Source organism: Halichoerus grypus, chromosome 1, assembly GCF_964656455.1.
Source record: "Halichoerus grypus chromosome 1, mHalGry1.hap1.1, whole genome shotgun sequence".
In the NCBI taxonomy this organism is placed as follows: domain Eukaryota; kingdom Metazoa; phylum Chordata; class Mammalia; order Carnivora; family Phocidae; genus Halichoerus; species Halichoerus grypus.
The window spans coordinates 106,825,269-106,842,422 of record NC_135712.1 but is presented as its reverse complement, the minus strand read 5'-3'; the positions used below and the strand labels follow the sequence as shown (position 1 = coordinate 106,842,422).

Below are 17,154 nucleotides of genomic sequence, written 5' to 3'. Positions count from 1 at the left end.
AGTTGGTGACATGTTCAAGTTTGGGCTATCTAGTCTCTGGGTCTCATGCAGGACCAAAATACTAAGGAGACCCTACCAGTTACTGATGTACTCTCCACACATTTTTATCACCAAGATACCTTTTGTGCCAGCCTGCATGTTCCTTCCTGTCCCATAGTTTCAGTGCTTCCAAGCTATGCTTGGAGCATACAAATTAATGGTTCGATAAATAATTCTTCCATATTGTTGGTTCTTATATTTTAGGTCTCAATATTTACTGTTAGATAAATATTAAAGACTCTGTAGCATTCAAAATATTATCTTAGGCTCTTTCTATAAATTCCAATACAGCTGATTGGAAAAAGATTAATTTAATAGGGTTTTTAGTTTCTCACTGACTTTACTGGCAATCTTTCTGGATGAACGTGACCACAAATTTAGTTGCTCTTACATTTGATTTTAAGTCCCTTAAATATTAGAATATGTTTAATATTTCTTTCTCCTCAAATCTGTAGTCTAATAAGCATGATATTAAGTTAAGATAACCTGACATAGGCATTGGAGAAAAGTGGGAGATGTGGCTTGGACTGGTAGTAAACCCAGAACTCTGTAGAAACTACACCCAACCACCCCAATCCATGTGTCAGAGGGACAATACCCTTATAGTTGAAGATCTCACTCTGGAGCCTATAACTTACCCCCCCAAGCCCCTGAAATTATATGTAGAGTACTGGGGGGTGGGGTTTTCTTAATTGCTCTGGGGAATATATCTGTGGCTTTCCTTAATATCTCAAAATTTCCATAGGAGCCTGACATAATTGCAGCATCCCTCCAAGGATTCTCTATGCTTAGTGAATTATCATGCTTGATTTATGTTATTTGGCCCTCTCAAGTGTGAATTTAGTTATCATAAAGTGATCCTTATAAAACTGATGATTAAATTGGACAAAGGAGCTTTATTTTCACTAGTAGAATCTAGATGTCTGAAAATCTGACTTGCAGTTCTTGAAGTTACTGACATGAATCCTTTTGGATTCTGAGGTGATATACTGTTTTTGTCTAGAAAATAAGAATCATATATTGTTCATTTCTTTAAGTCATAAAAATGAGTTGTGATGCACAAAGTTATTGAAATTCTATGAAAGAAATATTTGACTGCAAAGTATTCCCATTATCAAGGACTTGAACCACATCTCTGTTATTTAGCTTTTATTTCAAGGAAGAACAGGGTTGTTAAATGTGATCTTGTCCACATACTGCATTCCCACTGGCTCAAGAGGATGCTGTCTGCAATGAATGTAGAACAATTTAGTGGAAACGTTAAGAGCTGGCTGAAAGGGAATTTTAAAATGCACAGGGTAATTTGACAAAATTGAAATCTTTTATAATAGCCCTGCAGAGATTAAAATAATTATAGCACAAGATAGTTCTGTCACACTTTATCATTCCGTTCTTAACATCTGGAGATATTATGAAGTGGATTTGGTATTCTACTATAATTTCTACCAGCATGTGCTATTATTTCTTTCAATCAACCATGCAAGGCAAAGCTCACTGAAGCACATTAAGTCATTCTCCAGTGCATGATTTCTTTCAGTTATTTTAAAGCAGGTAATTTAATGGTGCTGCAGCACTCTCCTGTGACCAGCTGAACATAACACCTTCAGGTACTCCATATTTTATTCTATTAAGTGGACTTAATGGCATTAATTTGAAAAGGAATCTAAAATTCTCTATAATCTGGCTCTGTCCTCTTTACTCATGCTTGCATATGCATATACACCCACGTCTGACTGAGCTATAAAATGCTTTCTAGTTGAAAGCAAAATATTTCCCTTCATATGTCACTGAAGTGATGCTTAATTACTGCATTGTTGGTCATTAAACCAGTGAGTCTGTAGGGAAATACTAGGAAAAATGAATGAAAACCTTCTAAGACTTTTAATCAAAATATTGTAAATGTGCACTAGCACTTGTCATAGTAAAATTGTTATTGAATTGCTTATGTATTTTAAGGATATCCACTAGACTTGTGGCCTGTTTTGGAATGACTTAGCAGAATTGAAAGATGCAGAAAACAAACACTTATTTTTTTCTCAAAATTCCCAGAGTGTCAAACTATGGAGCTTTAGATTAAAAAAAAAAATTGAATATTCTCAGACGTTGCACAAATACTCAAAGAACTAAAACATTTTTATTTTTATTATTTATTTATTTATTTTTAAAGATTTTATTTATTTATTTGACAGAGAGAGAGATAGCTAGAGCAGGAACACAAGCAGGGGGAGTGGGAGAGGGAGAGGCAGGCTTCCCGCTGAGCAGGGAGCCCGATGTGGGACTCGATCCCAGGACCCCGGGATCATGACCTGAGCCGAAGGCAGACGCTTAACGACTGAGCCACCCAGGTGCCCATACTAAAACATTTTTAGAACATTACAAATGATGTTTATTTAAATGATTTTGTATTAAAAAATAGATTAATGTCTGCCTCAAAATTTCATCAACTTTTCTAAATAAAAAAAACCTTGAAAATGTAAAAATTATATGCACATTTAATTATCAAATTATTCTATGCTTCTTGTTTCTTCCTTGGGTAGCAAAGGGAATGCCAAAAAGAAAAAGGTAAATAAACAGGTTTGTCCTTTTATTATTTGGGTCCTTATAAAAATGACAAATTTAAATGAGCCTGCTGAATGATTTCTTGGTGAAATTATCAGTATCTGTAGAAAGAATAGAAAGACAAATTATTTCTTTCCCATTCCCATCAATCTCTGCCAGCTGTCTTTCATTAATTTGTGTGCACATCAACTACCCTGACTTTCAAGGTATCTCTCTCTCATGTGTCCCCTCTTCAATTCCTCTTTCACCCCATTATCTCCATTGTGTCACTTAGCAACAGAACACCTGTAATGACCACCTATGACATACAGGATAACAGAATCGAAGAATGCCCAAGAACTAGAAATGTCTTGGGCATTCTAGCTTTACAGATACCTTTTCAGTATCGTCTACCATGACCATCTTTCTCAAATCCTCCAACGCATCAGAATTGTGTGCCCCACCGCACGTTCATTCCTGATCCATGTGATATTACTCATAAGTTCATCTCACCTAGACCACCTCCTCGCTGCTTATCTCATCTTAGCCATGTCTTATTTCTTCATCTGACTGAGCAGATTCTCTCTTCTTCCACAAAGTCTTAGGTCAGTATTTCAATCCAGAGTGATTTTTCAATAGTGAATTTCATAGAACGTTTTTTTCTATTTTTCTTCTTACATAGTCAATCATATTCTGCATGATGATGTTTAGCAGAATGGGGAATTTTACCCACCTGACTTTCAGAAGAGCTGTTCTTCTTATGATAAGCAATGGGAGCAAGGAACTGAAAGCACATTCCTGGGGGTTCTACTCAGTGGAGAGGGTCATGTGCTCTGAAGTGTGAGTTACAGGTGGTGGAAGGCAGAGAACATGGAGAAGATGGAGGGAATTATGGCAGTGAGGGGACTTGTGGATAGCAATAGAAGAGCTGCTGTGAAAGTGAAATCCTGGAAGGAATCTGAAATATCAGATGATATTTAGCAAATTTTATAATGCACTGTGTTATCTCCTCTCTGGTACTTCCACTAGAAAACCTATTGAAAGAATAGCATTATTTTTCAAGGCTATCAGAATGAGATGTGTGTTTCTTTTGAATGCACTGAGATAAGGCACAAGGAAATGCAGGTTTATAAGGCTTATAAAAGTTGCTAATAACGTTGCACTTCTTGTGATGAGCACTGGGTGTTGTATGTAAGTGACAAATCATTAAATTCTACACCTGAAACTAATATTACACTGTACGTTAACTAATTGGAATTTAAATAAAAACTTGAAAAAGAAAAAAAAACTATACTGTGTAAAAAGAATTGCACTTTTTTACTTACCCAAATGTTTTAACTCTTCATGGTTTTGATGTCTTCCTTATACTCATGAGAAAAGGAAATGTATTTTGCTGCCTCATATGTAGTTGAAGAACAGGATTAATCACATGATAAATGCTTCTTTTTTTTTAAGATTTATTTATTTATTTGAGAGAGAGAGCGAGCATGCAGGCTTGAGCCTGAGTGGCGGGAGGGACAAAGGGAGAAGAAGAGGGAGAAGCAGATTCCCCATTGAGCGTGGAGTCCTTCACGACTTGGGGCTGGATCTCCGGGGCTAGCTCTCCCCACCCTGAGATCAGGATCTGAGCCAAAACCAAGAGCTGGCTGCTTAACTGACGGAGCCACCCAGTTTTCCCGATAAATACTTCTTAAGTGCTTCTGTAGAGAGTCCAGAAAAATTTTTTGGAATAAAAGATTTCTCAAGTCATAGTTACTTTAGAAACAGGGTTACATTGTGCAAAAAATTTTATTTTATTTATTTTTTAAAAGATTTTATTTATTTATTTGACAGAGACAGCAAGAGAGGGAACACAAGCAACAGGCAGAGGGAGAGGGAGAAGCAGGCTTCCTGCGGAGCAGGGAGCCCGATGCGGGGCTCGATCCTAGGACCCTGGGATCATGACCTGAGCCGAAGGCAGACGCTTAACGACTGAGCCACCCAGGCGCCCTGTAAAAAATTTTAAACAATATTTAATGATTCAAGGAGATATCAACCTACCACTTTTAAGTAAGTGCTTTTCACCACCCCCCCTCCCCGGACTTGAAAGCTCAAGGGATGTCCTAGCTAAAATATCCAGACAAATTTTTAATTCAAGGCAATAAAGAATGAGGAATGCTTAATCTGCTATTTTAGAAGAATAAAAAGAAAAACAGGCAAGAGTTGATTGTTGACATCAATTCTCTTTTGAGTTACTTATGACATTTTTAGTTGAGTTCCCTTATTCAAATACCAGTGCTGCAGGAATCTATTCTGGGCATATTGTGCCTAGAATGAAAGAACGTTCCCAAAAAATGCAACTGCATCAAGACCCGTTTTTACTCCTAAAGGCCACACAGTGGAGCACAGTGGATAGTTTCTTAGAGTGGGTAATTTTATGTAAGAAAAATTAAAATCTTTCCATCTTCTGTTGTTAATGGAACAGTGAATCATGGTCTGGGCGTCTGTGGAATAGAAAGGAATGGGAGGGACCAGAATCTATTTCAAGACCTACCCCTGATTCATGCAGTATATTTGGACAAATCTCTAAATACCTCTCTGTTTTAGCATCATTAGAACACTGATTTATTAATTCATTTATTCATTGATGCAACATTGTGAGTAACCATAAGGTGCCCACATATAAAGAGGAAAAGGCATCGTTTCCAGAAATCAACAGTCTGGGAAGAGAGAGAAATATATAAATAAGTTATTACAATTTAGTATCATGGGAATATGACACATGTGCTTGAGGTACAGGGTAGAACGAAGGATTATATAGGGTACAAAGGGCCAGAGAAGGGTTCCAAGAGGAAGAAATACTTGCATGGGTCTTGAACAGTAGGTGAGAGTTTACTAGAAGGGGTTGGGAAAAAAGGATTCTAAGTACAGGGAACAGTATGTGCAAATGCATGGAAACATGAAAGAACATTTTTGAGAGATGGTACTGTAAATATGGTGCTGTAAATAGTTTAATACGATAAGCATAGGGTGTGTGTATAGCAGGTGAAGCAATACAGGATGAAATTGGGGAAAGAAAAAAATGTTCAAATATTAGAGGACCTTATATGCAGTGCAAATAGTTTAGTTGAATGTTTTAATCAGGATAACGATATCTTATTTCTCTTTTTCAGGAAGATTACTTTGCTGATCGTGTGACAAATAGATTGCAAGGTACAGAGACTAAAGTTAAACAAATCATTTAGAAGGAAATTTCAATAATCCAGGCAGATAATGAGAGCCTGCACCAAAACAATGGGAATGAAGAGGCTGGGGCAGACATTAACAGTGTTAAGGAAGTAAAATGGACAAGAGATCTATGGAGTCATTAGAAATGAAAGGAATAAGAGGAAGGAATTAATCTGGAATGTGTCCCAGATTTCTTAAATTGATAGGTTACTGGCTTATTTCATTAACTTGTAACTGGGAGAAAGACAATGGTGTGTGTTGAATTTTAGGTGATAAACAAAAAATCTTGGGAAATTTGATTTTTCTTCCTCAATAAAGTTTCCTAAAGATTAACCCACACTTTTTCTAGATTCTGGAGGTGGTGATCCCAATGAATTTTACATTTCCGAACTTTTCTCTTACAGAGAGTCTTACAAGTTCTCCCTTTCTAAAACTTTCCTTTTGTTCACTTTTCCCTGTTTATCTTAATTTTGGCCTCACAGCAGATGACTCTTTGGCAGTCCAGAATTACTACTGGAAAATTTGGAGGATGACTACAGATAACTTCATAGGAAACCACTCCGGACTTTCATATTGCCACTAAGTGTAAATTGTTAATTTTTTTTTTTTTTTTAAGATTTTATTTATTTATTTGACAGAGAGAGAGACAGTGAGAGAGGGAACACAAGCAGGGGGAGTGGCAGAGGAAGAAGCAGGCTTCCTGCAGAGCAGGGAGCCCGATGCGGGGCTCGATCCCAGGACCCTGGGATCATGACCTGAGCCGAAGGCAGACGCTTAACGACTGAGCCACCCAGGCGCCCCAAATTGTTAAATTTTTTAACAGTAGTTCTATTTTTGTTGATATACTAAAATGGGCATTCAAGACTATTTGCTCATGAACTTTCTAACATTTATAAAAACCCTCCAGACTGTGGATGGGCTCACTATTTTTTTTAAAGATTTTATTTATTTATTTGATAGAGAGAGAGCACAGAGGGAGAGTGAGAGGAAGCAGACTCCCGTTGAGCAGAGAGCCCAACATGGGGCTCAATCCCAGAACCCTGAGATCACAAAGTGAGCCAAAGGCAGACCCTTAACCACCCAGGCACCCAGGTTCACTATTTTCAAAATGAAATGGTGTGTGACTGCTCTTTATGCTTTTCATATTTACAAAAAAATCAATTAAAAAAACCTATACAAAGGATCTATGAAGAAAAAAAAGGAGGGAAGGAGGGAGAAAAAGAAAGAAAACCTATCTAAACCAGATATGAAAATTCAATGGGAGGTTTATATTCTAATATAAAGCTATTTTTTTCTGAGTGTCTTCCCCTCTGGAATAAAAGTTCTGACTTAACATTTTCTCTCTGGATGTATTTTGTCAGTAATCAAGTTGATTTGAGTTGATTGCCCTGAGTAAACTATATTCTGTTAATTTGGAATTAATTGTGAAAAGGCATGAGATGCCATGAAACCGTTCCCTCCTTTGATATAACTAGAAGAAAGCAAGCAAATCACAGATAATCCAGTCTCTAACAGGCTGGCCAAATGCCTTAAAGGGCAATGTATTTATATACTCCAGCATGTATTCCATATACTAACCTTTTAAATCAGAATAGTTGTGTTTTTAGGAAAAATTACAGCTAAAAATAAGTATCTATTTAAGAACTGCCAGAGAGAATATTTCTTTTTGTATTTTCCAATTCAACATTCTTTAAAAAAATCAGCTTTTTAAAATTTCTCCACCATTACATCAGTTTTCAAATGAAATCAAGCTTCCCTTACTTAAGGCCTGATTAGCAAATTCTATTATTCCTGTCCTCTGTTCTCTCCTCCACATCACTCCTCATGAATCACTATCATGTGATGAAAAAGGAGAGGAATATGAAGTCAAACATTAATCAGTCTAATCTGCAATTTTAACAGTCCTGGAAAAATATTTGGTGTGGAGGACTTTGAAATTAATGACTCCTTAAAAAAATAAAACAGTATGGAATTGTTGAATCACTATATTGTGTACCTGAAACTAATGTAACACCGTATATTAACTATACATGAATTAAAATAAAAAGAACATAAAATGTAAATAAATAAATAAAATAGTTGAAACTGCAAAATAAAACAACCCCCTTGTGTCTTAAATAAGAACTTTAATTAAATTTTGCCAACATATATCCACAGCATAAATAATTGAGAGTTAGCTTTAGATTGAGTATGAAATGGAAAAATTTTGTTTTAATATGGGACTTTCTATTCAATAGAAGTTATCGTCCTTTATCTTTAAACTTAGCACACAAATACAAATTCATTATGAAAATTATACACTGACCAAATAATGTAACTATTTAAAAATCTAATAAATTATTCAGTTAGTATTTATTTATTCTTGCTCTATTCTACTTCTTCAATTCTTTACCTTCTTCCTGTCTACTTGCTTTACTTCTTAAAAAAAAAATGTAAAGGAGATTATTTTTCCTTTAGTAAATTAATTGTTAATTAATATTTCCTTTATTTCCAGTGGCTAAAGTTTATTCCATTTTAAGAATACAGTAAAAAAAAATACAGTAAAATACTACTTGATATTGTGAGCAATGCCAGTAAATTATGCTGTTGGGAAAATTTCCAATTGTAACTAATCTAGACCTGTGATATTTTGGTGGGTTTAATTGAATGTAAAAGCATTGAAGCTTAGAGTTTTTATAGCAATATATTACATATTTTTAATAGACTATAACACCAGAAATTTTAACATGTAATTTATTTTTACCATGTTTTTTATTCAGTGCAACCAAAAAGATATTTTTCTTTTATTAGCTTGTTACCAAGATGCATTTAAACCTGTTTCAAGTATAATTTCCCTATTTTATAGTATATTGTAGTTTACTACAATATGTTTTATATGTTATTATAAGCCTACTGTACATTATTTAAAACTGGAGTTTTGCTAAAGTTAAAATAATCAACTCCAATTACATAAAACTACCTGGCATAAGTGTTAAAGACCATATGGTATTAGCTAATTCCACATTATCAAGTGAAGAAAAGGGTGATAAAAGATAATAGCTTTTCTCAGAAAAGATTAATGAGAAAATGAGGTTACCCTGACAAAAGGATTTAGATTTTCTCACACCTTTTCAAAAACCATTCATTTAATCATTCTTATCTGAGCATATGCAATTTATAAAAAGAAACCAATTACATTAGATATCTAAAATTATATCATTAATGCCTCAGTATCCTTTGCATATAATTGAAGTTGTATGAACATGTTTATGATATAACCATCTATTTCCAAAGATTTAAACACTGGAATGATAAAGTTGTGTTTAGACTTGAAATCTGCCAAACTAATTCTAGTTGAGAAGAGGACTATTTGTAAGAACACTTAAAAACGTGATAGTTTCTCATAGATGTTGAAGAGAGATGAATATTGACTAGAAAAAGCCCCCCACTGCAGCAGGACTTGGATATTGTACTGTGTTGAAAAAGAGTGCTGAATAAGGTGGCAAAAGATATGGATTCATCTTTAGTCAAGGTATTTTCCTTGCTGTGGACCTTGGTTTCCTCCATTATAAAATGAAAGAATGTATGAAATGATCTTAAATTCTTTCCAACTATTATTATAGTACCACATGCTTTTTGGTTATAAGGGTAGCAAAAACCATGGATAAAATTTCTGAAAAAAAAAAAAAACCCACTTGCTTTCTCTCTAAGACTTGACTGAAATGACAAGGAAAACTACAAATAGAAGAAAGTCTATGTCATCAGTAGAAACCATGTACCATCTACATGCCACCAACTTTCAAGGACATCTGCTATATATGATGCAGATGGGGCCAGACAATTGAGGTTCAGAAAGCAGTGTATGTCCTGGGGAGCCCGACAGGGGATCTTCACAGAAAAATGTGTGATTCTTCTTAATTTGAGCGCTAAGGGATAGGGGTAAGCGCAGGCCAAGAGCTAGGTGAGAGATACTAACCTCTAGGCAGGGAGCTACACAAAGCAAATAAAAACCCCATGGGTGGCAAGTTTCTCTCTCAAGCATCTGTGTACTGAGCTGTGATTGGGAACTTGCCTCTGATACAGCAGGGCATCACTACCCACTAGGAGGAGAGACAGGGCACAGCTGCTCCCTGCATGTATTGGAATAAACCAAGCAGGAAGGGGCCTTTACTGTTTGCGCTTTCACCCAATTCAAGGGGGGAAAAACAATGTTTGTTTAAAAGAGACCTGAGACAAATCCACCAATGGCAATTATGTGGACTTTGCTTGGATCTTGACTCTAATAACTACATTGTAAAAAATTAAACTATGAAAGTCTTGAAACAATTGGCCATTGCTAAGGTGATGACATCTAAACGGAGAGCTGATGGAGGAGTAAAAGTTGGGAGGCTTGGTTTATGAGATTAAAAAAACTATTTTTGCACTAGTTTGGTGAGAGTATCTACCAATTTGCAGCTGAAAACATTCCAACTGGTTGGACTTTTAAAAAACCTTTTTAAAATAAATGTTATACTTACAGAAAACTTACATAAATTGTCAAAAAAAAAATGCTATATAACTTCACTCAGGTTCAAATGTTACCATGTTACCACACTTGCTTTCCCATTCTCTCTCCTCTCTCTTGGTGTGTGTGTGTGTGTGTGTGTGTGTGTGTGTGTGTGTACATGTATACATATGTATTAAACACATTTCTGTCCTTTTTGAGAGTAAATTGTACACACAATGCCTCTTTTACTATAAATAAGACTATCTCAAATAACCTCAGTACAAGTCTCCAAAATCAGGAAATTATTATTGACAAAGTACTATTATCTAATCCACAGACCCTATTCAGTTTTCTTGATTGTTTCATGAATGTTTTATTAACAAAGTAAAAAATAATGTTGAGGCCAATATCCAATCCAGGATCACAAATTTCCATGTCTGTCTAGTCTCCTTAAGTCTGGAACAGTGTCTCAGTTTTTCTTTGTCTCTCATGACACTGACACCTTTGAAGAATGAAGGGCAAGTATTCTTTAATTTGAGTTTGTCTAGTGTTTACTTATAATTATATTCAGGTTGTACATCTTTGGAAGAGTACCAGAGAAATGATAGGTATGTTTTTTTCTACACATGTCATTAGGAGAGTCCTGATATCTGCCTTGTTTCTGGTAAGGTTAATGTTGAGCATATGGTTTTAAGGTGTTGTCTCCCAAGTTTCTCTGTTGTAGTTGCTGTTTTTCTATTTGTCATTGTTAATTTATGAAGGGATATTTTGTGACCATGTAAAGGTACCGTTTATCATCAAATTTTCCCTCACTAATAATAGCATGCAATGACGATTCTTGCTTAAATCAATTATTACCATGTTTGACCAATGATTATTTTCTAATTCTGTCATTACTTTTGTATGTATAAGTTGACATTCTATTGTGCGGAAGAGCTTTTCCTTTTCCCCAAAATACATACTTTTTGTTTGTTTATATTTGTATGAACTCATAGGTTCCTATGTAGTTAAATGGTTATAAATTTTTATAATAATCATTTTTTGTTCAACTTGCCCCATACTAGACAGTGGGAGTCCCTTTAAACTGGCTCCTCTGTCTTTTTGACATGTGGCCATTTGATTATTACTGTTACTATTACTATTTTTATTACTATTATTATTATTATTACTCCTGGCACAACAAAATGTTCCTGGCTCATCTTGTGTTTGATCAGCTCCACGTTGGACTTAGCCACTTCTTCAAAGAGTGGGTCCTTTTAGTGGAGACTGGTATTCAGAAACCTGGATGTAGGCATTTAGTAATCTCATTTCTACTGAAATGTCATTGCACCCAGGTCCTTTCAGCAGAGAGTAGACACACACACATCTGTATTTATCTGTCTATATCTATATATCTATAATATTAAAAAATACCCATGTGTATAACTCAAATTCTGATTCGACACAAAAGGGTTTATTCCAGACTTCCCCCTTTATTCTGACAATGAGAAACCATAATCCCATTATATACATTTACTTCTTCTATCTTATAATACACATTAATTAATTTCAGAACTGTTAATTTGTAACATTGTGAAAAACAAACCTAGTAATTAGAACTCAATATTAGGTTATAGTTCTTTTTATCTTTAGTTTGAAGTTAATCAAATTACTGTTGCCAAATGTGACTTAGGTTAACTCTTTTCCCACTTGCCTCACTTCAGTGTGGTTATGGTATTCATTTGAAATAGAGTTAGATTTACTTGTTCTGCTTGTATTCTGTATTTGGGTTTTTCTCTTTTTCTTTTTTCTTTCTTCCTTTTTTTTTTTTAGTGTGCAAAACAAGATTCTAAAAGTTAAATCTATGCACAAAGTTACATTCATCAAAGTGTCGCTACCACATCACTTCTATCCCATTCTTTCCTCCATTCTTTGTACTCTTTCTCACTGATATCCTGTAGGTAACCAGTATCATTAGTTTCTTGATTGTTTCCTGTGTTTCTTTTTGAGCAAATGAGCAGATGTGTATATATTCTTATTTCTTAGTCTTTCTTAAACAAAGGTAGCAACTATAGGTACTCTCACACTTTGCATTTTTCAGTTTATATTTCTGAAAATCATTCTAATTCAGTCCAATAGAGATCTTCCTCATTCTTTTTTATAGTTGTGTAGTATGCCATTGTATGGTTATACCATAGTTCATTCAACAACAGTCCTACATATGGCAGTTAGATTCCTTCTTTTTCAATTACAAAATAGTGCTGCCATGGGTAACTTTATGCATATATATTATGCATATATGCAATATATGCATATATATTATGCATATATATTATGAATATATATATTCACTTATTGTTGAAGTGTATGTCCTTAGAGTTCCTAGAAGTTCCTAGAAGTGAAATTTCTGGATCAAAACATAAATGCATATGTAGTTTTGTTAGATATTGTCAAATTCCCTTCTAAAAAGTTTGCATCTGTTTTAATTTCTGCTAGCAATGAATGAGAGTACTTACAGCCTCAAAAACAGAATGCATTATCCTACATTTTAATTTTTGGCAATGTGACAGGTAAAAATGGTATGTGAAAAAGAGTAGAGCTTTATTTTGCATTTTTCTAATTATAAGTGAGGTTGACCATTTTTTCATATGTTTAAGGGCCATTATTATTATTTTTGTGAATTTTCTATTCCTGTTTCTTCCTATTTTTCTTAGTCTTTTTATAAAAGGTATACAAATGTACAAGAAGTATATATTAGAAGATATATTTATATTTTAAGCATACCAAATTTTCATCTTACACACTAACCTGAAATCATAACTTTTATAGAATTGACAGCATTACAAACTTTGTCTTCCTCCACCAGTATTTTTAAAAAAATAACTTTATTGAATTATAATTTAGATATAATAAAATCTGTATATTCAGTGTTTTAACAAGTATATAACAGATTTATATAGCTTATATAAGTACCACCACATGAAATTTTTATCACCAAACCTCTAATTTCCCTTGTGACTTCTCTGTGCTATTTGGAAGCATATGGTCACATCCGAAGATTTTTAGGATATATTTTTATTGATTTCAAATTTAAATTCATTATGATCAGAGAATATACTCTATGATTTCAATTCTTCAAAAATTTTTATGACTTGTGTTATGAATCAATGTATGCTAAATCTTGGTAAGTGTTCCTTTGATGTACACTTGAAAGAAATATGTATCCTGCTCTGTTTGGGTAGACTGTTTTATATGTTTCAAATAGGTACACTTTTTTGATATAATTGTTCAACTTTTCTATATCCTTACTATCTACTTGCTTTATAGGTTACAAAAAGGAGAATATTAAATGTCTATTTCTCCTTTTTCCTTTCAGTTTTATGTCATTAAGATTTTAGAGTCCCCACAATACCATATGTACCATTACTTCTTCCTAAATTTATTTTTACATATTTTATATGATTTTCTCCCCACTGGAGTAAATAGAATGTGTGATTTCCCCCCAGCCGTCTATTACTCATGTAAAGAAATGCTATTGGTCTCTGTAATGTTTCTGGTTTCTAGTCACTTTACTTGATTCTTTTATTAATTCTGGTTGTTTTATTTTTATTTAATTTCTCATGAGTTTTCTAGGTAAACCATCATATTACATCAGCAGAAGGGTGAATTTATATTGTCTTTTCCAATACTAATGTCCATTTTTCATCTTCTTGTCATATACATTTGCAAAAATCTCCAAAAAGATGTTGAACAATTAATATTGAAAGAAGCTACCTTTATTTATTTTTGATATTGAAGACAAGTTTTAGGAGCACTTGGGTGGCTCAGTCAGTTAAGCATCTGCCTTCAGCTCAGATCATGAATCCAGGATCCTAGGAGCCAGCCCCAGGGAGCCTGTTTCTCCCTCTCCCTCTGCCCCTCCCCACCTTGTGCGCATGCACACACACACCACACACTCTCTCTCTGTCTGTCTCTCAAATAAATAAATAAAATCTTAAAAAAAAGACAAGTTTCAGTTTTGTTTTGTTTTGTTTTTTAAAGACAAGTTTTAGTATGCCAAACTTAGAATGGTAGTTTGCTTTTGGGTTTGGGTTTATTTATCATATTTAGGAAGTTTTCTTTTATTTCATTTAATGTAGAAAATATTTTTTTTTTCAGAATATATTAAGTATATGTTTTTGCTTTGATTTTTTGGTAATAGATTTTCTGATATTAAACTATCCTTATTTTAAACCCACAAGTTCAATGTTGTCTTATTCATTCAACATTTTACTGAATTGTATTTTTAAATATATTTTTAAGTTTTTTACTTACACCTTACAAGTGAAATTGAGCTATAGTTTGGGGGGGGGTTTCTATTCTATTTTTGTTACATTTTGGCATTAATATTCTGTTAGCTTCATAAAATGAATTGAAGATGTTTTCATCTTTTTTCTAGAATCTGGAATAGTTTAAATTAATTTGAAATAATCTTTCTTTCTAAAGTTAGAATCCACCTGTAAAATTATCTAATCCTAGTGTCTTTTTAGTGGTAAAATGATCTACTCTTTCAATCTTTTCTGTGTTAATTGGGCTACTAAGTTCTACTTACTCTTAAGTCAATTTTTATAATCAATATTTTTAGGAATAAGCCATTTCTTCTGGAATTTCAAATCTTTCTCATAAAATTATGTATAGAATTCTGTTAAGTATTTTTATAGTTAGTTTTTTTCTTAACTGTGAATATGTTTTATCTCTCTTTTTTCTTTCTTAAAACTCTGGTAGCTGCTAAGTCCTTTTTAGCCTTTTCAAAGTCCCAGTTTCGCTCCCTAATTTCTACCATCCTACTCGAGGATTTCCTACTTATATATTTTCTCTATTATGTATTAGTTTTTAAAACTCATTTTCTTGCATTATTGCCCCCCCTTTTTTTCTTTTGCAGAAAAAGTTACTAACTGCTGGTCTACATCATACCAACCATAGCCAAACTTCAGGGGTTCTGGTGAGGAGTCCATTTTTCAATAGCTGTCTGATGTTTTGCATTGCTAAAGTTACACATTTAAGTTTTCATCCTCAATGGTATCAAAGTATATCTAAGCAATTGGATGTTAAAAATATAGATTTAAATACACTGTATTTAAATACACTGTATTTACGTGTAGAAATCAGCATTTAAAAATTCATATCTTTGCATTGAATCATTAACTTCTTCATTGGATTTTTTAAAAACTGAATTGATTTCTATTGGATATGAAAGAGTTGATTCAGTTGTCTGGGCCTGCCTTTCCCAGGAGTAAACAGAACAAATTGAATCAGAGGACACCGGGTCATCCCCACATTACTATGTTTCTGAAATAGTGTTAAAATAAGAAAGACTGTTAAAGACTGTCTCTGGAAGTTATTTGAATTTTTAGCTTCTTAGTACTAAAACTTGATCTCCTCAGGTATATATTTTGAGATTCAATTCCAAAGGGTTTTATATGAATAGTCAAGAAAACCTCTTGCTTTCTTGGTGAAAAACATGATTGTCATCACTAGAGGGAGCTGGTTTTACATAAAATTATGGTAGGAATATAGAAAAACAAGAGAAGACCTCTTTGTTATCCACGTTAAAAAAAGCACAAACCTTTCCAAAATATTCTCATTTTCTACCAATAAATTGTACTTACCAAATAATTTCTTTACTTTAGGAATTGAACGTTTTCCTCAAAGTACTGTTACCTCTGTTCCCAAGAGGATATTTGATATTCTAAATTTGATAATGGAATAAACATTTTTATGGAGTATTTAATTTCACATAGTAGAATTGATGTTCATGGTCTTTTAATTGTTCTTTAAATTTCCTTCATTTTCTTTAAAACAGAATTCTGTCATTGTTTAGCTTGTACAATATACTAGGCAGAGTTTCAGAATACAGCACCAGTATTTACCATCTGTCCCTTTAAAGAAAAAGTTTGTGGACTCCTACTTTAAAGCATGGTGAGCGCTGTGAATTGTGTAAGACTGTTGAATCACAGACCTGTACCTCTGAAACAAATAATACATTATATGTTAAAAAAAAAAAAAAAGAAGTTAGTAGGAAGGGAAAAATGAAGGGGGGGGAATCAGAGGGGGAGACGAACCATGAGAGACTATGGACTCTGAGAAACAAACTGAGGGTTCTAGAGGGGAGGGGTGGTGGGGGGATGGGTTAGCCTGGTGATGGGTATTAAAGAGGGCACGTACTGAATGGAGCACTGTTGTGTTATACGCAAACAGTGAATCATGGAACACTACATCAAAAACTAATGATGTAATGTATGGTGATTAACATAACATAATAAAAAAATAAAACATGTTAATAAAAAATATGTATTGGATGAATAAAGGAATGGCTGAATGAATGAATGAATAAACAAATTGAGTTATTCCCACTACTGTGTGGCAGAGAAAGCACTAATATACTAGAGAATCTGAGACATTACTTTGAGCAAAGCAAATTTTCTCTTTTATAATTCTTGTTTCTATCATATTGATGTATGTGAAAAATACCTATTTTTTGGGAAGAATTCTAATCATACCACCAGCTTCGCACGGCATAGTGACTTTTCCCTCTAAGGACAAAAGTACTTCTATATACCATCTCATTGACTATCACTGGCCAATAGTTTTGACTAACTAGAAGGTATGACCTGAAACTTACTAAATTCACACTGTTTCCTTGAGAATTCTTAGTTGTAACAAAACCTGCTAAATCCCACTATTGATTTAGCTAATTTGTCTCTACACTTTCCCTGGTACATAGATATCAGTGCTCACCAATTCTTTTTTTTTTTTTTAGCCAGCATATAGTACATCATTAGGTTTTGATGTAGTGTTCAACAATTCTTCAGTTGCTTATAACACCCAGTGCTCATCACAACACGTGCCCTCCTTAATACCCATTTCCTGGTTACCCCATCCCCTCT

At 33.9% G+C, this 17,154-nt stretch overlaps 1 long non-coding RNA gene across 6 annotated transcripts in view; it reads left to right on the top strand.

Moving 5' to 3' along the window:
- LOC118535137 (uncharacterized) overlaps positions 1–17,154 on the top strand; it is a 371,536-nt gene that overhangs the window by 306,345 nt on the left and 48,037 nt on the right. Inside the window, exon 7 of one of the 6 annotated variants that reach the window (XR_013446827.1) lies at positions 4,411–4,617. The exons of the other annotated variants lie outside the window; for them this stretch is intronic. This is a non-coding gene — a long non-coding RNA (uncharacterized LOC118535137). Of the gene's footprint in view, positions 1–4,410; positions 4,618–17,154 lie in introns of those variants that run through there. 6 annotated transcript variants of the gene reach the window in all.